Source organism: Lepisma saccharinum, chromosome 10, assembly GCF_977018435.1.
Source record: "Lepisma saccharinum chromosome 10, izLepSacc3.1, whole genome shotgun sequence".
In the NCBI taxonomy this organism is placed as follows: Eukaryota; Metazoa; Arthropoda; class Insecta; order Zygentoma; family Lepismatidae; genus Lepisma; species Lepisma saccharinum.
In genome coordinates this window covers 43,614,788-43,637,990 of record NC_139238.1, presented here as the reverse complement: position 1 = coordinate 43,637,990, position 23,203 = coordinate 43,614,788, and the positions used below count along the sequence as shown (strand labels likewise).

At 38.6% G+C, this 23,203-nt stretch overlaps 1 pseudogene; it reads left to right on the top strand.

Moving 5' to 3' along the window:
- Positions 1-13,000: 13,000 nt before the first annotated feature.
- LOC145994488 (5S ribosomal RNA) lies at positions 13,001-13,119 on the top strand (annotated as a pseudogene).
- The last annotated feature ends 10,084 nt before the right edge of the window (positions 13,120-23,203 follow it).

The window sequence follows — 23,203 nt, the reverse complement described above, 5'->3', positions numbered from 1 at the left end:
GTTCTATCTTACTAAACGAGCCAGAAATATTGAACTGAAAATGAGACATGTTTGGTTCAAACTTTGTAAAATGAGGCATCAATGTCAGCTGGCTATAAGCGAGAGAAATAAAAAAATATGTGGATATTTCTTTACTCCACCATCTGGTACTGGTGCTTCTAAACGATTTTCAAGAGCTAATCACCGATTAGTCATAGCTTGTCGCCATCTAACGGTTCGATGGCCAATCAGTCAAACTAAATTTACCGATTCGAGCCCCAGGTAACACTTTGATATCAAATTTAATGCTTTTAAGTTCGGTCTGGGTCTCAAGTATGGCGCTTGTCCAGGTGCCATTATCTGTGGTGTGAGGACGCGCGTTGTCAAGGAGTAAACCAGCCTTAACGAACTTGGTTGCTGACACAGCGTGGTATAAGTGATCGCCGGAACAACCATGAAAGCGTTGAGGTGAAAGTGACATATTTGCAATTATGAAACTTTCATGTTTATTCCTGTTGTTCCCTACGATATTCCTTCTATTCGAACTACTTAGGGATGGTACACACTGGAAAGCAAATGCATCATGTCGATTGATGCACTAAAGTGTGATATATGCCATCTGTAAAGAATCAGATTCACATTTGATGCATTTTAGAGCATTTTTATTTTGTACATCGTAAACGAAACATCAAAGTGTATTATATGATGCAAGTGAGGATTTCTTTCTGTCGAGATGTACTTTAATGCATTAGTTGATGCGTTTTGATGCATCTTCCTGCATCTTTTCGATGATGCACTTAAGTATTTGGTCTGAGCTACAGACGATATGCATTTGTTTTCTTCAAATGATGCATTTACTTTCTGTGTGTAGAGTCAAGTTATAAGATACGTGGGCACAAACTGTTTATTATTTTTAATTTTATTTCGATGAACATACACGTGGTAACTAACCTCCGGGGCGATATGGTTAGTACAGCACGGTACGACACCAGGGTTCAGGGTTCGAATCCAGGAGCGTAACTAGGCTGGGGCGGTCGGGGCCGCAGCCCCATGGCCCTCAAGGTAATGGGGCCCGAATGGCCGGAAGACTGTAGTGAATTTTCCTGACTTATATTCTTGTTGGACTGGCCCTCTGGAGGCAGTTATAGTGACGTGTGAGCCCCAAGGCTGGTGGTTTCGTATTAATGCACGTCTTTATTCCACGTTCAATTTCAATACGGTCCAGGAACATTTTATTTTCCGAATCAGCTTAAATAGGGTCCAAGTTCCGTATTGAAATGAAGCATTACGCAACTTGGATCGATTACGGACCTGAAGATAAACAATTATCCACTTGTGAACATGAAAGACTAATCCAGGTGCTGGCTGCCTCGAGAATCTAAGGTACAAGGTAGAAATGAGCGAAACGCAAACGCTGCAGTCAAGTTACCCCTCGCCATGTAGTCCCATTCTCTCGCGCGTGTTCCTTCACTTGGTTATAGCAACACTACCCGTCCTGTTGTGATATCTGCTGGGAACACAGCAGCCTCACGTTACCTCATGGACGGCTCCTATTGGCTGCTGTTCCTGGATCGGATGCCGGAGCAACATGTGACGGGTTTGCTTGAACTCAATGTGACGCGACACTAATATAGTCCATTGCGTTATGTACAGTAACTCTTCGACAAGGGAGTTTTTGAACCTGACCCACGAGAGAACAACAGTGTTATGATTTATTCCCTGTGCTACGCTTTCTACACCCGCAGCGTGACATTCCAATGTAAAACGTACTCGCGGACATTTTTAGAAGGCAACTTTTAATCGGTCAATCCTGGCCCAGGAATTGCAAAGAATTTCAATTCCGGACTGGGAGAGAAAATCAGCAAACGTAAATGAGTTCTAGACAGTGTAGAACCTTTTCATATTTAAATCATTTCAATTCGGTCCAGGAACCTTTTATCAATGAAACAACACGCAACTTGGACCAAATTAAAATTGTGCGAGAAAAAAGATTCCAGCTCTTTTGCGGATCCCAATAGAACCCATTAGAATTCAGGGGTTCCTGGACCTTAAACAACCCTGCCTCAAGCCCCTAGAGTAAGCAGGATTTTTTCGGAGGAGGAACTGCGTTGAAGATAAAGACGGGATACAATATATAAATATTTCATAATCACTACTTTTAATCTTCGTTCTAAAAGTTGTTGAAAGACAAAAGTGATAATCGTGAGTCATTTTAAGGGGAACTGCATTTAGCACTTCAGCCCAAAGTTCTTAACTGCTTTCTTTGGAAAGTTTTGATTTTCTCAAAAATTCGGGAGGAGCTGTTACTCCACCAGCTCCCCCTGCGTACGCCAATGCTCTAGCTTTTTTACGTAAATTGCACTAGTAAAATTTTAATTTCGTTCTTAAAAATACTGTAGAAGGTAACTGGGAAATAGCCCTGTTTTTGAAGCAGTTCAGAATGTGTATATTTATTTTGGAAACAGTATTCTACGATGGCAAGAGTTAAAATGTTGAAGAAGAAATTTGCCGCACCCAACTCTCAAAAGACTTAATTCAACAAGATGGACAGGATGATATGAAACTGTGCATGCTGTTAGAGAGAGGATTAGTGATGTTTGTGAAGCTTTGTCTTATATAATACTAACTGATTACCCGTCGTTGTCTGGGTATTTATTTAGGCTATTCCAATATTGTATTAAACAGGAAAATAATGAATTCTAACTATAGTGTAAAATGTAACTAATTTTAAATGTGATCGTGAATGTCACCAATTAGCTTATTAGCAAAAACTATGGATTCGACACTAATCTAGGTCATTTGTGGCATTTTATTTTTCACCCCCTCTCACCCCCATGCCGATAGGTGATGAAATTGAAGTTGAATCGCATTGGGAGTGTCGGGAAAACTATGGATTCCACACTAATATCGGTCGTTTTCGCAACACAGCCTGAATGTTAGACAACCCGAGAAACACGATCGTTGTGCTGGATTGCATAGAGTCACGGGTGTCTGTTTTTGCGGAATTTAATATCGGTGGTTCTCGATTATTTTTACATGTCACCCCTTCCCACCCCACCCCTAGGGGTGCCAGGGGTGTCTTACCCCAAAAGTATTATTTCCAGATTGCAAGTGATACGTGTAGCAAGTTTGGTTGAAATTGCTCCAGGCGTTGGAGAGTTATGCTGGAACAAACATTATATACACACCCACACACACACACAGCCACACACATCCATCCCTTTATATATATATATATATAGATATATAGATAGATGGATAGATAGATAGATTAACAAGCAGAAAGTCAAATGAAAGAAGTGAGGCGTTCAGTATTAAGGGAAAAATTGAATCTTTCAGATTCATTTTATTATTATCTGTTCAATGTAAAGTCTTGGAGCAGATAATATCGCTTCTAAGTCATTACAGGTAGAATCTCTTGATATTATTGCTGTATATAATCTCTTAGGGAATGCTCTCTTGGACATGGCTGAGCTTCGGGGATAATTTGAATCAATTGTTGAAGTGATGGAAATATGTCAAGTGGGGAGGGGGGGGGGGGGGTCAAGTGAATTCTATGACAGAAGAATCATATATATTAATATGTATTTTGACAAATTCTTTCAGCACCTTGTGTGATTAGTACAGCGAGCTACGATACCAGGGACCCAGGGTTCGAATCCCGGCCTGAACTTGGATTTTCTTTGTGAGTGTTCCTTCGTCAATGTCATCGTATCATTACTCATCTCATCCTCATGTTGCGATTAGCCAAAGTTGCGAATGAGGAAAGTAAAATAAACCAAATTAATCTATTTCAGTCACAAATTATTATCAGTTAGTTCCTTCAAATGCAAGAAAAAGGAAATGAATAATTTGAAAGAGCTAGCTGATCTCATTGTGATACGCAAAGTTAGTTCATTGACTTCCAGTTATCCAGTTTCATGGCTTGTTACATGTACCTTACTGTCTCTACTGTCTCTGTCACGGTAGCAAAGGCAGAGACATCGTCTTTAAAATTGAAAATAATTATAAAAAACTATTTACGCAGTACTATTTGTCAGAAAGGCCTTAGTTGTCTGACTTGACTCAATTGAAAATGACAGAGCCAAAAAAATCAATTCTAACGAATTAATCGATGCTCTTGCAGAAAAAAAATCAAGTTAGAAATTCTTTAAGCCTTAAGTATAACTTTAGAAAATGATAATTAATCAATAATATAAGCATTGTAATTAATTATTAATCTTCAGTTGTTAATGAGTAAAGAATCTATTGTATTTGTTATTTTGCACACACTCTTATTATTGTACTAGTCTCTAGCATTTGTCAAAAATTAACACATCTTTAATAATAGGTAATCAAGAGAATTATGTACCACCCCATATGTTAAAATTAAGCATTTTGTTTTGTATTAGTAGATCCAGACACTATAATAGCATTAACTGGGGCCCCAGTTTGCCCCAGGGCCACCATGAGTCTCGCTACGCCCCTGTTTGAATCCCGGCCTGGACATGAGTGTTCTTTGTGAGTGTCCCTTCATCGATTTCATCATATCATCACTCATCATCATTTTCGCGAATAGCCAAAAGATGCAAAAAGCGAAGTAAAATAGATCAAATAAATTAATCAAATAAATTTACACGGGGTGCACTGTAAAAAGCTGACGAAAATTAACGGTCTAAAACCGTCAATTTCGCTGCCATCCTACTGCTTAAAACAGAGACCACGACAGTTTTTAAAGTATTAACGGTCATTACATTGTTAACATAATTAATGTAATTTTAATTTCCAGTTTTTAAAAATTGTTTATAAAAGTACCTCCCCAATGGCGTCGTGATAACGTTGTTACCTTGTAATCAATGGGTTAGATAACAGATGGGGGCACATACTGTTTTGAATTCCACTTTATACTGTAGGTCCAGTCCTGACTAGCCTTTCATGTATAAGGTAGACTTATACTCAAATCATACAAACAAGCTATAAATTTTCTTATAAATATCGTTATGTATCTTTATGCACGATAAAACATTAAAATTTATATAGTAAATTAACTTTTTACAGTGTTCTGTTTCACTTTAACTATAAGAGAGTGCTTCTGCCTCTGCTTTGTTGAATGTTTTGAATAAACTCAAGAATCTTTCTTCGCACAAAACAAAGTCAATGAGTATGATGATTGACGCTTTGAGTACGTTTCTTTGAATTTGACTGTAGCTACCGAGACAAGAAAAGTCTCGGTCTCGTTTTGATATACGAGACTGCCGTGTATAAATCGAGACAAGTCAAAGATCAAACGCTTCGAAGTTTTGCTGAACGAGAAATTAGTAGTAGATCAACATTTACTTTTCCAGACCAGACGAGACCAAATCGAGATGTTCGATTCGAGACTGAAACGAGAACGAGGCAGGCTTCTCCGTTGTGCCATTTTCCGTCCTTGTACAGTGGAATGTACAAACATTGCCTGGCAAATTCTCATTCATTTTGGGATGCAACAATTGAGACAAGAACACTAACGGAACAGCTGATTACCTCTGCAATGGCCAATTTGCCTGGTATTATATTTGTATCCACTGTACTGCCATATTGATTCATGGGTAGGAGCAAGAAAAAAATGCATTTTTAATCTAAAGTTAATATTATTGCAGTGATACAGTATATGTTTTTACCATGGGATATCAAAGTTGTACAGTGGGAGGCATAAATATTACGAAGAAAATTGTCCATTATCATGTTTATTTTCTTAATTTTGCGCCTTGAGAGCTTTAACAAGTTAAACAAAACACCAAACTAGCTGCACTACTGGCTTACATAAAAATCTATTCCTCAAAAGCTCGTAGGTTAGACGAAGAAATTGATGAAAATAGCCTTGGACAATTTGCCGAGCAATATTTGTGCATCCGACTATACATATATGTCAATTGAAAAATTGCAAGCCTTGTGGGGGGGGGGGGGTTCTCGCCCTCATAGTGAGGGATGACGTTTTCTATGAAACGGTGTTGGGTACAAATGCATAGTGTTTATAGTGTATACACTACACGTATGGAAGAACAAATCAGTCGTTACAATCAATTTTAAATACCGTGCATTGGTTCATAGAAGAAATATCTCAATACATTAGTCAGGAGCGTATATTATAGGCTAGCTAAGTTATCTGCGAAGCCTGAAGCGTAGTGAATAAAATACAGGAGGAAAATCGATCAAAAATTGTAAATAAAATTATTCATATCATTGAGATGATGATGCTGATTCTGGAGTTGGCAACGTGATTTCTTATGAGTTGGTAACCTGATTTCCTATGAGTTGGCAACCTGATTTCTTATGGGTTGGCAACCTGATTTCCTATGAGTTGGCAACCTGATTTCTTAGGAGTTGGTAAACTTTATTCTATTCATAGTCTAGGACCATGTGACATAGTAAGACACAGGAGGGCACAGACGCAAGAACCAGTTGGCTGTATGCGCATTCGTAATTATGGTTATTTCTTGCAGTGCATATCACTGCATAACCCTGGAAAAGCCAGGGTCGGATATTTCCTTTCATAGATATGTATTTATTAATTGTGTACCTACATTTCTACTGTGAAATACGTAACTATTGTATGTATATGTTACTAGAAATGCGAGAATGCGTGAAAGGAAACCAGTTCATGCTTTTGTAACTAACTGCTACGCAGTTTAATAGCCTCTGGATTAGTCGGTTAACTTGTCAAACAAAATGCAACTTAGGCAATTATTTATTTTTTAAGAGGAATAAATGTGGCAACATTTTTCAAAGCTGCTGCGCAGTTTGAAAAACCTTTGTAATTGTCCGTTAAAACTTCTTTATAAAAGGCAACGGAGGTTATTATCTTTGGACAATGTCCAATTAACATGGGTTTTGTGCGATTTCAAAGAATTTCAGATGTACAAAACCTGTTAACATTGCAAACGTTTCTATAATTATTTACTAATAAATTAAGCAAACTGAATGGAATGTTTTATGTTCAGGCACGTATCCAGAAATATATTTCAGTGGCTGAGGAACCAAATAATAACAATAATGTTTAAAATTATATGTTAATATAATTTATAGGTTTATTCATAATTATGTGTAAATAAATTAATATTGCCATGAATAAATAAAAATAATAGATTTAAGAATAGAGTTATAACAGGTTGTATTCATTATCTAGCTTGACAATAGTTAAGATCGACAAAATTTATGTTAAAACAATTTTTCTGGTAAGGAACAAAAAAATAACGAATGGTAAATTTTTAAAAAATATACAGAATGGAATATTTATTGAAAAAACTATGTTAGATTCAATTAACGAAAAATAAAGTTCATAAATAATATCTTATGCACATTATTATAAATAGTAGTGTGCATAAATCTTCTTTGGCACTGCCAATCAAAGCCGTATGATCGCAACGCAATATAAACCTTGCCTTCCAGTAAGTTCGGTGGAAATACAAAAACAAGTGGTAAACAAGCATATTTTCATTATTTTTAGTATTTGCTAAGTCTTTCGGGGGTCCGGACCCCCTGGACGACCTTAAATACGTCCTTGTTTATGTTGCATTAAGGCAGCGGTTCGTTTAGCCTGCTAATTATAATATTTTCGATTACTTTCTGTAAAAAAAAATTAGATATTTTACATGGTACGCGAAGTATTTTTGCCTGACTTTCCATTAATTTAATAGCAGTGACTGAATTTTATTGCATAGAAGTAATTCACAATGTGTTACGAATTCATTCTTCATCGTTACAACATTCTTCCCAAAACAAAACCTGTAAAACATAAAAAAACTCGAAAGTAACATTCGTAAGCATAGCTGCTAATGAAAGGTTCCGCTCTTCCTGCCGTACATGGCTGCGCGCATGAGTGGCATCACCCGCGACTGTTGCGAGAGGCGGAGTTAGCTATCTGCCCTTATATATATCATTGGTTTACACGACATCGCCAATTAAATAACCATTTCCTCTTTTAAATTACTTATCTGCCTTTTTCAGTTTATTAGTTATTAAATGAAAACCGCGTAACTCGTGTGTCTTTCGTGATGTACATATTATCTAACGTACTCCGTGTAGAGTAATGTCTGTTGTAAAGAATGCTATGAGATTTTTGGAAACATTTGCCAAAAATGTTAAAGGAAATGCTTCCGTCTAAAGCAGGTCTAATAAAAGTACATATATGAAAGTTCATCCAGTGCTTTCAGGTCCTATTTTAGTGGTCGCATTCCTTGATTATCTGGCAACGTTGTGAAACAAGTATGGAACGAGTTGAGGATATGAATATGAATTTTGTAGGAGGAGGAATGCTCGCCAAGTCCACCTCCCCCATGGTAGAGCCACCTCTTCAGCTTCCAGTAATTACCTCCCCCCCATTTCAACCCCAATAAGCTTCTGGCCACCCCTTCCAGAATTCCTGGCCACCTCTTTTCGTCCTCAGACCGTCTGGCGTTGTTTTTCCTCCGGAAAGGTCAATCTCAGGGGTCACGTTTCATCTTTCACCTGCCACGGGCAGCTACGTGCGGAAGGAGGGAGCAAAAAAGCAAGTTGGGAGCGGGGGAGGGGGAGGTTTAGTCAATCATGGTAGGCGTGTAGGGTACTCCTTTGATCACTCTTTCTGAAGTGCCTTAGGTTAATGAGCGCATTGTTGCATTGGCCAATCAGAAAGGAGAGTAATAATTAGGTAGTGTAGAAGGGGGGTGGGTAAGATTCCCAAGTAATTCGTACGAAAATTCAATGGCCGTTCAAATATGAACGAGTACTGTCTATAGCGGTTGTACTAGCATTGCGATAAAAATTGTAGCAAAATACTATTTTTCATTGTAGTCACTGTCAACACCTTTCCAAATCATGATTGATTGATTTGGTTTATTTTACTTCGCTTTTCTGCCACTTTTTGCTAATCGCGAATATGAGGATAAGTGATTATATGATGAAAAGTAATTCACAAAGAACACCCATGCCTAAGTCGGTATTCGAAACCGGAACCCCTGACGTCGTAGAGCGCTGTGCTAACCACTTCGCCACTACAGATGAATGCCCACAAATAATTTTCAAAATTGGAGTCAAAAGCATATAATTGTGTACTGAAGTGGTACACACAAATACGAGGGGCGTCCATAAAGTAAGTTCCGTACGCGGCGCTAGTGGTGGTACGTGACTATTTCCTGCCTGGTGCAGTCGCAGCCAAGGTCCGTGGAATCTTTGGCTTCACTGACATTTGTTGCAGCGCTAGGAGAAAGATGGCAGCACTAATGCAGGCCGTGTTCGAAAGGTGCAAGACCGTACTCGGAATTCAGTCTTGAAGCCTTTGACTGGAAGCGAAAATCTTCTGAATTGCACTTCACCGCCGAATATGATCAGTAGGTAAAAGTAAAAACATGTTGCTTTTCTTGCGTTATAAACTTTTGTGTTTCACTAAAGAAATCACATAGCATTTTCTTTAAATCCTTATACTTACATTTCCACACACTTGAAGAAATGCAATTAACATGTGGCTGACTTAGACTTCAATGATTTCAAACAAATGAACAACGAGTGCATGAATCAAGTATTCAAACATGCAACGATGAAGTATTGTAAATAATGGCACTTGCCCCCGTGTACCTCCCGGTAAACCCGCCCATGGTCCTCGTCAAGTATCGACAGTGTTAATTTCCTTAATAATTTAATAAAAGTGCATTTGTGAAAGTCCATCTAGTGTTAATCAGGTCCTATTTTAGTGTTCGTATGCCTTGATTATCTGGCAACATTGTGAAAGAAATATGGAACGAGTGATGTTTGAATGATAAGGCAGAAGATGAAGAGAGAAGGGACTGAAGATTCGATCCCGGGTCCGAATCCTGCCTGCGTGTGTGATCTCTGAGAGCGACCTTTCGTCAAGTTCATCATATCATCATTCATTGTCGCGATTATTCAAAAGTGGCTGGAAAGCGATCCTGAGTAAGAATATATATATATATATATATATATATATATATATATATATATATATATATATATATATATATATATATATATATACAGGGTGTCGCAAAACTCTTTCAACAACGCTTGGTAGCTGGTAGATATCATAAAAACAAGTAACTTTTCCCTATAAAATTTACCTCGAAAGCGCTTAGTTTCTGTGCTATAAGCGCTTAAAATCTATCCTGTACGTATGCAACCCAACACAGCAAACGCTTGCTCTGACATAACTAGCAGGGGCGCGTGGCAGGGTTGCCACTAGGGTTCCTCGTTAAGACAGACGACTTAAAAACAACAACTTGGGAGTCTTGCCTGAGCAAAATCGAAAACATTAATGATACTTGCGATGTTGTAAGAAGGATTCACAGTATTTATAAACTGACCAAAACAAATAATGGGCAGACTGAAATTCAAGATTACTCATTCTAAAATATCTCCAGGGCCTCCCCCATGGCGCAGTGGTAGCGTTATTGCCTTGTAATCAAGGGGTCCCGGGTTCGATACCCGGTGGAGGCACAAGTGGTTCGGATTCCACTTTAAACTGTAGGTCCAGTCCCGATTAGCCTTACTGTGCATAAAGTGGACTTAAAAACAACAACTCAAACTAAAATATCTCCATAATTGATTGATTGATTTGGTTTATTTTAATTCGCTTTTCTGCGACCTTTGGCTAATCGCGAAGATGAGGATGATATGAAATAACAAATGACACCAATGTCTACACCAGGATTCAAACCCGAGACACCTGTCGCCGTAGCGAGATGTGCTAACCACATCACCACGGAGTGTTTCGTACATCATGCAATATCAACAATTGCAAGGGACACGTGACATAGGGGAAATCCACGAACGAACAAATGTAAGCATGATGTGTTTGCTGCCTCGTTCCAAACCGCAGACTGTAATGTAGAAATTTTCAGCGAAAAAGGCAGGCTCGACCAGGACTCGAACCCGGGTTATTACAATTTATTTGAAAATTATAATAGCGTTATTGCTAATCATGTTTGTCTCATAAGGAAATAATTGCGAGGCTCTTTTAATTTAATGATTGATTCATTCATTGCTTGATTGATTTGCTTTATTTTACTTAGCTGTTTGTGCCACTTTTGGCTAATATACGAAGATGGTGATGATGATACGATTAAATTGATGAATATACACTCACAAACATACATGCCCAAGCCGGGATTCGAACCCAAGACCCCTAGCTTATTTTAGAAATCAGTGGCAACCTATAAATTTTACCGACAACTGATATGCATGTAAGAAAAATTATGTGTTTCAAAAATTGATATCAAGAAAATTACAAGGATTATTTGCAATACTAGGAACATGCGAATTAAAAACTTTCTCTCCCCCCCCCCCATCTCTCTCTCTCTCTCTCTTTCTCTCCACTCAAACTGGTTAATCTTGAATGCTCTATTAAAGAAGTTGTAGGAAGAAATTAATATTTCACTGAAAGGAATTACATTGAGTTCGGTGCATACTTACTGCCTGTACTAGTTCGTTCTGCACTTCATGATATCGTTTGATATTGGTACATCAAGAGAAATCCTCGTAATTTACACTCTTTTCATGTGTGCGAATTAGTTTTCTCATTTTGTGTCTTTGCTTAGCATTCTTATCATGGAACGTGAAAAAAAAATAATCAAAAGGAAATCATTGAGTACACGTCATAAATTGTACATATTTATCATTCATTATAGCAACTTGATATCAACATTGAAATGTAAGAGTAATATTTTCGGAAAGCACCAAAATGTCAACTTTTAGTTCACCCTGGAAACAACGTTTTGTAGCAAACGAGCGAGATTCTGACATCTAGATGAATTTCCGGAATAATTCTTGTGAATTTATATTATTCTCATTGTACGTAATTTTCCTTCACTTTCTGGCAAATAGTAAATATGAGGACAAAAGAATCGGTGACATTTTTGTCCAGGTCGGAACTCGTGTCCGGAACATTCGGTAGAGAGAGATCATGTGTTGATCACTAAACGTACTCAGTCACCGAAGTGGCTCAAGAATATTCATCTGCCGGAGATTTTTCTTTCTTTTCAGCCTGCTTTTTATAACGAACTCGATTTGCAATAGCGCTAGTTCACAATTTTCTAATAAATAAATTGTAATTACATTACAGTCTGCGGTTTGGAACGAGGCAGCAAACACATCATGCTTACATTTGTTCGTTCGTGGATTTCTCCTATGTCACGTGTCCCTTGCAATTGTGGATATTGCATGATATACGAAACACTCCGTGGTGATGTGGTTAGCACATCTCGCTACGGCGCCAGGTGTCTCGGGTTTAAATCCTGGTCTAGACATTGATGTCATTTGTTATTTCATCATATCATCCTCATCTTCGCGATTAGCCAAAGGTCGCAGAAAAGCGAATTAAAATAAATCAAATCAATCAATCAATTATGGAGATATTTTAGAATGAGTAATCTTGAATTTCAGTCTGCCCATTATTTGTTTTGGTCAGTTTATAAATACTGTGAATCCTTCTTACAACATCGCAAGTATCATTAATGTTTTCGATTTTGCTCAGGCAAGACTCCCAAGTTGTTGTTTTTAAGTCGTCTGTCTTAACGAGGAACCCTAGTGGCAACCCTGCCACGCGCCCCTGCTAGTTATGTCAGAGCAAGCGTTTGCTGTGTTGGGTTGCATACGTACAGGATAGACTTTAAGCGCTTATAGCACAGAAACTAAGCGCTTTCGAGGTAAACTTTATAGGGAAAAGTTACTTGTTTTTATGATATCTACCAGCTACCAAGCGTTGTTGAAAGAGTTTTGCGACACCCTGTATATATATATCCCACCCCTTGGGCATCCTAAGCATCGTACTACACTCTGTAAAGAAAAAAATATCATCACTGCATTATTATTACGGATGTTGAAATGTCTGGGATTCACATCTCTTCATCTTTACCGCACAACTTGAAATAGATTGATTGAAGTATCTGTGTGTTGTGGAGTGTTATTCTTTTGTTTGTCTAGTAATCGGAATTTCCGCTAGAGGGTTTTGTAATCAATTGACGCAGTCCTAATGGTAGGGGTTCGAAATAAGCTTGTTACTAATGGAGCTCATGACGTGTTGTATTTTTCGCTGAATATACCGGTTCTCGTCCGATCACCGAAGTCAAGCAGCGTCGGGCCTGGTCAGTACTTGGATGGGTGACCGCCTGGGAACACCAGGTGCTGTTGGCATCCTTTGTTGGCCGCGGTGGCTCAGTCGGTAACGCGTCTGACTACCATGCTAAAGGTCCCGGGTTCGATCCCCGGCCGGTTCAAATTCGGGAACTTTTCTAACGATGGAAGCGGCCCCGGCGCCCACCCAGCGTCGAATAACATGGGTACCTGGGGGAAACCCTGGGGGGTAAAGGCGGTCAGGGGCGTGATGCTGATCACATCACCCCCACTCACGACCGGATCAAGAAAGTGTGGGGCGTTACCCCCACACCCCCTATACGCCTTCATGGCGTAGTGCTATGCACAGGGGAGCACTTTACCTTTTTTTTTATCTTTTGTTTATTACTTAAAGTTTGGTTACATTATCATTATGTCGGGGTTTTCTGGTGGTTTTTATTGCATTTAGCACAGGTTTTCTAGAAAAAAACATTGGTAGAAATTGTGTCATTTCCCTCGTAAGCAAGCAATGCTCCATGCTTTACATAAGGATGGTCATTCTCATATATATTTCCTAAATTGGGCAACAACTCCATGTGCATAATTCCACACAGTTTGCCGTTGTCTAAAACAAGAATAACTTGGAAAATATCACGGAGGTTACTGTGGAAGAAAGAGAAAGTCTCCTCAAGTCGATCGTAAGATAAAGGACATGGTATTTAAGAACAGAGGAATGAATGGGTATAGAGTCCAGCACAGATATTTCTGCCGTGTGATGCGCGACACAACTCAAGAAGCAGTGTTGGTAATGGAGAAGATAGAAAAATCGCTGCAGTGCGCCGATGCACAGCTGTTACGTACAACAAGAAAATTAGAGAATTCAGGTCTATCTAACGTTGAGTTTTAAACGTCATGCATTATACCAGGACTAGGATTAGTATGTACTAACAAGTGGCTTTGTATGTAGCTACATACATATGGACTAAAAATTCGCAAAATATGAACTAACACATAAGTAAAATTACCAAAAATGCTACAAAGAAGACTTCTTCATGCGATTCCTTATTTGAGTGACTTCAAACAAAATAAAAAAAAATATTATTTTCCATTGCATTATTGCACTGGTGGCGTTCTAACTGTTCACTCCCAAAACCCGTATACACTGGTACGGAACTGCAACGGCAGATAAAGTTGACGAGCTGTATCTTTGCGGGTGAACCCTGCCCAAGCCCGGCTGTGCGTCATTACCTTGCGTTCTGTCCTTGCTGTCGACCACCCAAGGGGCGAGTAGGTGGCAACTACATAAACGTATCTCTCTCACACTGGGCGGAGTAGCCAAGGCCATCCGCAAAGATACAGCTCGTCAACTCTAATAACATGCCAACGTGTTAAACCGCGACAATTGTACCACAACACTCCGCCTCAAGCAGTATTATTATTTCCTCTCTGTGATCGGCAACAGTCGGTTGCCTTTGTTGTACATTTACAAACGATGCCTGGCTTCCAAAACAATAACAACATATACTGCCACTAGAAGATAAGCTGCGCGGCTTTTTCTTTTGCTATGAACCAGGGTCGGCGCTAGTCATTTTGCCTCCCTGGGCGGTGGCGGCAGATGCCGCTGGATTTCGAACTCCCCCCCGTCTAAGTAAAACATCAATATATAAAATAAATAATGAAACTTCTTATGCTATTTCAATACTATTAAAGGATATCTCGCTCGACCACAGTTTTCAATAAGCTTTTTTTTTCTTCTCTTCAAATTTTGCCGCCCTGAAAATTTGCCGCTCTGGGGGGGGGGGGGTGGCATGGTTCGCCCTCCCCTTCCGCCGGCCCTGCTATGAACTTGGTCACTCATCAAAGCATGGCAATTTTAACACAGAAAACAATATGCATCGCATTAAGCAGCAAAAATGACAGCCTCCTCTATGCCATTTCTACAAGAACGCGTGCCGGAGCCAAGAGTTAAAATGCTGTTGGAGCCACATAATTTATTTATTTTGAACAATTCCACAATTATGAAATATGAACAATTTGTGAATTAAACCTGTTGAAATATGTAAAATTAAGTATATTTTCCTTAAATATGTAAAAGTAAGTATTTATTAAAGTTAGAAATATGGAAAAATATTGACAATAAAATGTACCTTAAATCACTACAAACATTACTATTCGCAAAGATATCACAAAATTTCAGCGATATTTCGTCAAACTAAAAGTATGTATTTAACTATAAATCCTAGCCCTGATTATAACCAGTAGATAACATTGAACACAGCTATGGGTTCGGTAAATTGTCTACAGCTTCCTTGCCTTAGATGTTTCCATAAGAATCCTTTTATCTTAATATTCAGAGAAGACACATACTTGGAAACAGAATTCCCAAATATAACTTTTTCCACTTGTTACAGATATGGAATAGATATTTCAAAAATATGCAAATAATATAATAATATTAGATAAAACATAAATACACTAGACTCTCGCTAATCCGGCCATTCCTTGCACATATGGGTGCCGGATTCGCGGAAGTGCCGGATTATTGAGAGGGTCGGAAATTACGTACTACTATGTAGTTTAAACACACAGGGACTATACAGGCTGTACTTTACGTGTTTCCTATTAGAAGCCATAGTATGTACTGAACTTTACTCTAAGAAAGTCACAATTTCAAATACTGTACGTATGTATAGCATTGTTTAACATTTTAAACTAACAACATTGTTGAACACGATAATTCATTGTTGTGGGCGTCATTTCTGCTTGAGTGACTACAGGCCGGATGTGGGCCGGACTACTGAGAGGGCGGACTATTGAGGGCCGGATTAGTGAGAGTCTAGTGTATTATGAAAAATAATTAAATAAAAATAATTTTATGCAAGCTATTGACATGAAAATATGCAAATAGATATTTTCCAATAAATGAGTAAAATCTGGCTAATATGGTTAGAAGTTGAGTATTACCCTTAGCGCAATTCCAGTTCCAAATAGCACTTACAAATTGTAATATTGGTATAACTTTCAGTAACAATACTTTTAGGGATATAGCTACAGTTTAGATTAGGGATGGCCAAATCCAGATTTTTTTTAAAATCCGGAATCCGGATAGTAAAAACAGAGAATCCGGATTTCGGAAGGAATCCGGATTTTGGAGGGAAACATGTGGCCAAACATGCCCACATGCTCGATGACTCCTTATCTGTCACAGCAGTTGCACAAGAGCGATATTTTGATTGATTGGACAAGTTCCCGCTTCAGTTTAATGAGCATGCACTTTCTGACGCCGAATGAATATAATCATTTGCATCTGCTTCCTGAGATTTACATGCTTCGGAGCTCAAACAATGAAATCGCATACAACACAAAATGTCATATATATTTCTTTCTGCTTTCGACCAAACTTTTCTTGCTGTCATGCATGGGTGGCGCGGGGAAGAAGGTGCGAAAGGGTTTTTAGCACCCCTTAATTTTCGTCCGCATCTGCCATGTTACGTTATGTATGACTTACTAAAACTTTGTCGTCACATTAGAGTAACACCGCTGTCATTGTAGACAACAGACATTGATCCTAATCTGAAAGAACCCGCATTTGTTTTCCTCTATTAGGGGGGGGGGTAGTCTATATAATTAATAGTGGCTGTTGTCTTTCTTCCACCATTATTTTTTTGTTAAAAAAAATATTTTTCTTTTTTAAGACACAGTATATAGTCATTGACCTGCATAAACAAGCTTTGTTCGTTTCAAATTACAAAACATGCGCTTGTAGTGGCCAAAACAAACAAAACTGAAACAAGTCACTAGTAGTCTTCAGTTTCATTGGCATATTTTCATAAAAGCCTATTAAATGTTCATTGGTACTTGATGTAATGGCTAAAGAATGCATGTTTTCTTTATTTTCAATATGACACCCACAAAATTTCATTCCACGCCCTCTGAGCACACCTACATGATTAATACTGGCGCTCCCGCTGCTCTCGTATCATACGTACAAAAAAATATTCAGATTACATCTGATTGTAGCGGAACTGATCTCATGTACCAACTTTTTTTTAAACTTGTACCAATTATTTTATGGTCAAAAATTAAAACATAAAGTAGTGAAATCATTTCATAAAAGAAGGGAAAACTACTAGGCTATATTACTAAGCGCAGTCGGCATCTTTCATGCGCGGCGCCAGAAGATTTTGAGCAGCTGGGCAGGAGCCAAATACTGATAAATTAGGGTTGACTTTTTCTCATTGATGTTGTACGTCTTATTTTTCTCTGCTTGTATAACACCCTTCCTCCCCTCTCTCTGTGTTTTAAAAGACACAACTGCATGAACGGGTAATCCGTTCACAAGATCTTCTGATTAAAATTCTCTCTATCCCCTCCAGTCTAGAAAAAAGTAGCTAAAGTAACCGACGTCGTCACCTGTTGTAAAGCTTCTTGGCTAAACTGTAGGTTCAGTCCCGATTAGCCTTACCATGCATAAAGTGGACTTAAAACAAAAACTCAATCAATCTGTCTTTCCTGTGTGAATCTTGATATGGCCTCCCTACTTCTCTGATATATGTGTCCCTTCCCTGATGCCCTTCAATTGCTCGGTATGTACTTCGCTTTGTACAGTCATGGACACTTCTGGGTTGTAACGATTCCATTGAAAGTTAATGGAATTGTTATAACTCAGAAGTATTCGGGTGAGACATGTAGCAAGGATGGGAGAGGATAGAAAGACTATGCAACATAGATGATTAAGTCGCCAGAGCCTCCTCAACCTGCATTCGACCATATCCATTGTGGAGACGTTGATATTTGACAATCCTTCTTAAAATATCATCTCTGACACCCTGCTAATCACTTTCCGGATGTCTCTTTTTTTCTGTTTGCATATATCCACACATTCCCAACCGCCTGGAAGAGCTGGAATCGTTCCGTAGCCACTCACCGAAGGAAAGGATCCCTTCACTTTCGAGGGGTCTCGCATCTCGAAGGTCATTCACAATGCCCCGAATGCGTGAGTGTACATAAGGAGAGCGTATGTAGTGCTCCAATGGATTATTATAGAAGCATCTCTTGTATTCTTCACAAAACGCTCTTCTCTTTCAGCAAGAAGAAACGCAAATACCTCAAATGAGAACCTCCTCGACAGCCTAGTGGTTAAGGCTGTCGCCTTGTACTCAAGGGTTTCCGGGTTGGATCCCAGTGGACGCTCCACGCCTCAAATAGAGAGAAACTAGCTCCAATGTTTATCACCCGAATGCAATGGTGGTGTCGTGTCATTAAATACAGTCCAGATTAGTGTCTGAACACAGAAGACACGTACCTTTCTTCGGATTTCACTCCTCTTTCTGCCTGTTTCATGCCTAACCGCGACGATAAAGATGAATGGGTACTCATAATATCAACCTCGCACATTTCTGGACTCGAACCTGGATCGTTCGGTTCTATTGAAACAGGATGGCCAGAAAGACAAACGAGCAGTTTCTCTCTATCGTCAAAAAGAGATTTTGTGAACATGTACACGTGAAGTCGTCTTAACAAGTCATCTTAACATTGCAGTAACTTGGAGTCTTCTTTGAAGCCATTTGCGTATGAACTCACCACGAGAAGTAAATAAGGATTGGCACCACACTAACAACATTTTATAACTGTTGAATCGCAAATACTATAAAATAAGACTTAGTAGATTATGTATAATAATCTAGTCATAAGTTAAAAATATTATATATTTCACGGAAATTAAGCAGTTAATGTAAAATATAATTAAACTGTCATCTATCGACGGAAATTTAAATTCGTAATGTACATTTACCATAGATGTATTCGAAAGATAAATTTGTTTTGGTTATGCAAAGTGGGCGCTATTGCATCGAAATCACACATCATTTGGAAAGAGACATCGGGAAGAACCACCTGTGTCAAAAAATGCAATTTTACAACAGACATTTATATTTATTCTTTTAACAGATCTATTACATGATATACATATTGGATAATCTCTGTTTAGAATCATTACATATGCCAAATACAAAATTATACATATAATATTTTATATAATATAATATTGATTCAGTGTGACAATTGAAAGCAACATAAAATCGAAGTTTGTGAGTTATGTGTCTTTTCCTAAACATTCTAGAAATGTAACTTTTCACGAAAGCTATTTATGTTTAAATCCCATGATTACTTACAGTTGATATCCAGAGGAGATCATCCTAGGTAACAATACAGCCGCCATGACCTCGTAAACTTTCAATCCTAACCTGAAGAACTTGTCTCGCATATGTGCTGACTTAATAATGGAACTGACTTAATTTTGTTCACATGCATATTCCTTTTCGTTGACTGAATAAATGAAGTTTAGTGAAGGTAGGCGGTAACTAACTCGCTTCGTCTCTGTTTCTGCGAGGTGCGCCACCTTCTGAGCATGCGCAGTGAAAACTTTAGTATTCTTTTCACTTCTGTATTTGCTTTCAGTATTTAGTTCATATTTCAAGCAAATCAAGTGATTCTTGCTGTAAGAAATATTTTTATATAAGAGCCATTCCATGTGAAAATGGACAATCAAGGTTTCTTTTTGTTCAAAGTATCAATAATTATGTATGAAATTAAAGGGAGAACTGCAGAATTTGGAATTATGAACAAACATTAGTTTACTAACTATAAACAAAATATAATTAAAAACGTACTTTCATGGCATTTAAATAACATATTGTTTCAAGCCTTTTATTACTTTTTATAGTAGAATTGGGATTTTATGTGTGGTTTAGTTTCATTATGATAAAGTGATATACCATAAGAAAACTATAAATTAATTCTAATTTCGTTCTATTTGTCTAATTTATTGCTTCATTATCTTAAGCTCTGAAGTATTCTGCTTCATTTCTGGAACAAACCTTAGTTTTAATAATCTATTTATGATAATTTTGGTAGCCTTTGCATTGTTCCATAATCCTAATGTGCATGGTGTCACACAGTGGCGTAGCAACACATCGCGAGGCACACGTTCTTTAAACGTGAAATCTCATTGTGAATCGATACAATATCTTCAGGAATACTTCAGCAAATTATCATATTTAAATAATCATAATAAATTACTGACGAAAATTATTAGTGTTGCCCACGAGACGAGAAGAGACGAGACTTTGGGCTGTCTCGTCTCGTCTCGTGGAAATGCTGTCTCGACTAGTGTCTCATCTCGAAAATATTCGTTTATCCCGTCTCGTGTCTCGTCTCGAAGGGTTCTGTCTCGTCTCGTGTCGTCCTGTCTCGTTTTGTCTCGTGAAAGTAATCCAGGATATGCCAAACAAAAGTTATAACTGGGAGACATCACAAATATTATTCTCGAAAATTGGTTAAACCTGTAATCACTTTGCTCACTGTAGCTATAGTGAGAATAAATATGATTCCTTAATCATAAGAACATGAGTATATCAAATAAAGTTTGTTGATTATCAAAAGCTAGATAATGTATAGAATCTGCCTTGCTTTTCTAGCTCCCATCCACTCTTTATACATCGTACACGCAGTGAGCTTTCAGACAGAAGGAACACGCGACAGGCGACAGGCGACAAGCCACACGGGGGGCTTACATTGGAGTGACAAGCGACAGGATCCCCTTCCGTTCCGTCTATGATAAAAGTATTCACCGCACAGGCAGTACCAACAGATCGATGCGATTCTACGCTCGATATTAAGAAAACGACCCAATTTGAGCGACACGCAAGCGACAAGAGAGACATGGTGCTTCGGTTCGGAAGGTTACGTTCACTGAGGGTTCGTATCCAAGCGAAACATGTTGCTTGTCGCTTCTCTCCTGTGACTTGTTCAATGTGACAAGCGACACGGAAGTATCACACTGAAGCAACGAACGACAGGGACACTTCAGTTTATAACCAAGCATGCATTGCGCATGCGCGGATAACAACCCTCGCGACTATACTGTCTATACGGTATCCAGAAAACGGCCTAAGCAGAACAACAAGCAAGCGACAAGCGAGACGTGCAGCTTCGGTTCGAAGAGTTTGCTGTGAGGAAGATTTCTTCACACCAAAGTTACAGGCGACAAGCGACACGAGTCGCTTGGAAGCGAACTTTCAGTAGTCAATGCAACCTTTCGAACAGAAGAGACACGAAAAGCTGCACGTGTCTCTTGTAACCTCGGTCCGTTGTTCACGGATGCGGGGTGAATGTTTTTCTTCAGACTGAAGAGGATTGTGTCGTTGTCGCTTGGGTGTGAATTATACGTGTCGCTTGTCGCTTCGGTGTGAAATTTCCACAAGATAGCTTTCAGCACTGTAAAAAAAAATACACTTTCTGCACACTTTTGGAACACTTCCTAGAAACTACTTTTGATCACTTCTTGTACACATTAAATGTGCACAAGAAGTGTACAGGAAGTGCTTCAATAGTGTACACGAAGTGCTAAAAAGTGTACAGGAAGTGTACAAAAAGTGCAGCAAAAGAAGTGTACAGGAAGTGTGCAAGAAGTACTTCCAATATAAAGGTATCCCAAAAGTGTGTAAGAAGTGTGCTGCAGAAACTACTTTTGATCACTTCTGGTACACTTTACACATTTGGAACACTTGTGAAAATACTTGAGCGACACTTCTTGCACACATGAGATATATCGCAATTCAGTACTCATACTTAGTTTCTAGAATAAAAATACAGTTCACTCACATTTAACTTGACAATTGAAAGAGGAAAAAGCAACAACTTTCAACTGTGAACCTTAAATTTTGTGAGATGCGTGTTTGTTTTTCTGCGACACACGTACTTTCTACTTATATAGTCCAGAATCAAAAAGGTTGCTCATGGGAGATTCACTTTTATTCACTGCAGTACATTTTCTTCTTTAATTTGTATCTTAGATGTTCACATATTTTTCGAAGAGTGTTAAAGCACAATTTTTCACTATGATTACAATCGAACGTATCATTATTTGTTGTACAAAAACTTATGTTTCTTGTACACATTTTGACAGAACCATCTAGCGGCCGGTGTAGGAACAACCAGCCCCCCGAAGTTAACGATCTGTTTTGGTGTGCTTTAAAGATGAATAGTTCGATTTAAGAAAATCTATTAATTTCCTCGGAACATTCAACTTTATCCTTCTTCAATTTTAATGAGATTTATCCAATTATCAAATTGGTACATTAAACAAAAAAGTATTGATAGTTTCATGATGCAATGCGATTTACATGTGTTCCAGGAAAAAAATAGTTATATTTTGTTATTGTTTAATGTTGCTTGCTTTCAAATGTGTTACTGCTTTATATAATGAAATTGATTTATGTTCATAACATATTCATTTGTCAAAAAAGTATAAAATAACAATCGATATGACCAACAACACAAAATGAAATCATGTGCTACAAAAGTGTACAAGAAGTGTACACTTACTTTAAACAAAAGTGTACAGAAAGCGTTGAAGAAGTGCACACAACTTTGAATGTGTCCCCAAAGTGTGCAACAAGTGTACAAAATTTCGTCATTTCGGGTCGCACACATCTAGAACACTTTAAGTACACTTTTGCAACACCTTCAGTACACATCTTGTGCATATTATATGCAAGAAAGTGTACCAAAAGTGTACAAGAAGTGTATTTTTTTTTACAGTGAGGTTGAAGCGACAGGCCATAAGCGACACAGGGTTTTTACACCAAAGCAACGAGCGACACACTCCTTTAGGGAGATTTCAGACCGGAGCTACAAGCGACACGCGAAACATGTTGCTTTGGAACAAGCCAATCAACAGCAACGTTCCACAGCGTAGGAGCATGGCAGGCAGCACAAACCTGCGTTCGATTGGTGAAATCCTGAAGCGACACGTGTTACGGGTCGCGTGTCGCTTCGATGTGAAATCTCTCTTAGTCTATAAGCAAGCTTTCACTGTGAATTCACTACCATCAGAAAGAGGCGACACAATGCACACTATTAAAAAACGGCCCAGTCCGAACGACACGCAAGGTACAAAGCAACACGTGCCGCTTGCCAGTCTAGTCGCTTCCGTTCGGAAGGTTGCATTTATTACTGTGGGTTAATTTCCAAGCGACACTTGTTGCTGTCGCATGTCGCTTTTACTCCTATGACTTCAAGCAATTTTATGTTCGTTACGTCAAAGCAACGTATCTAATTGCACTAGCAATTTAGAGCCGCGGTTGTGTAATTGTTAGGGCGT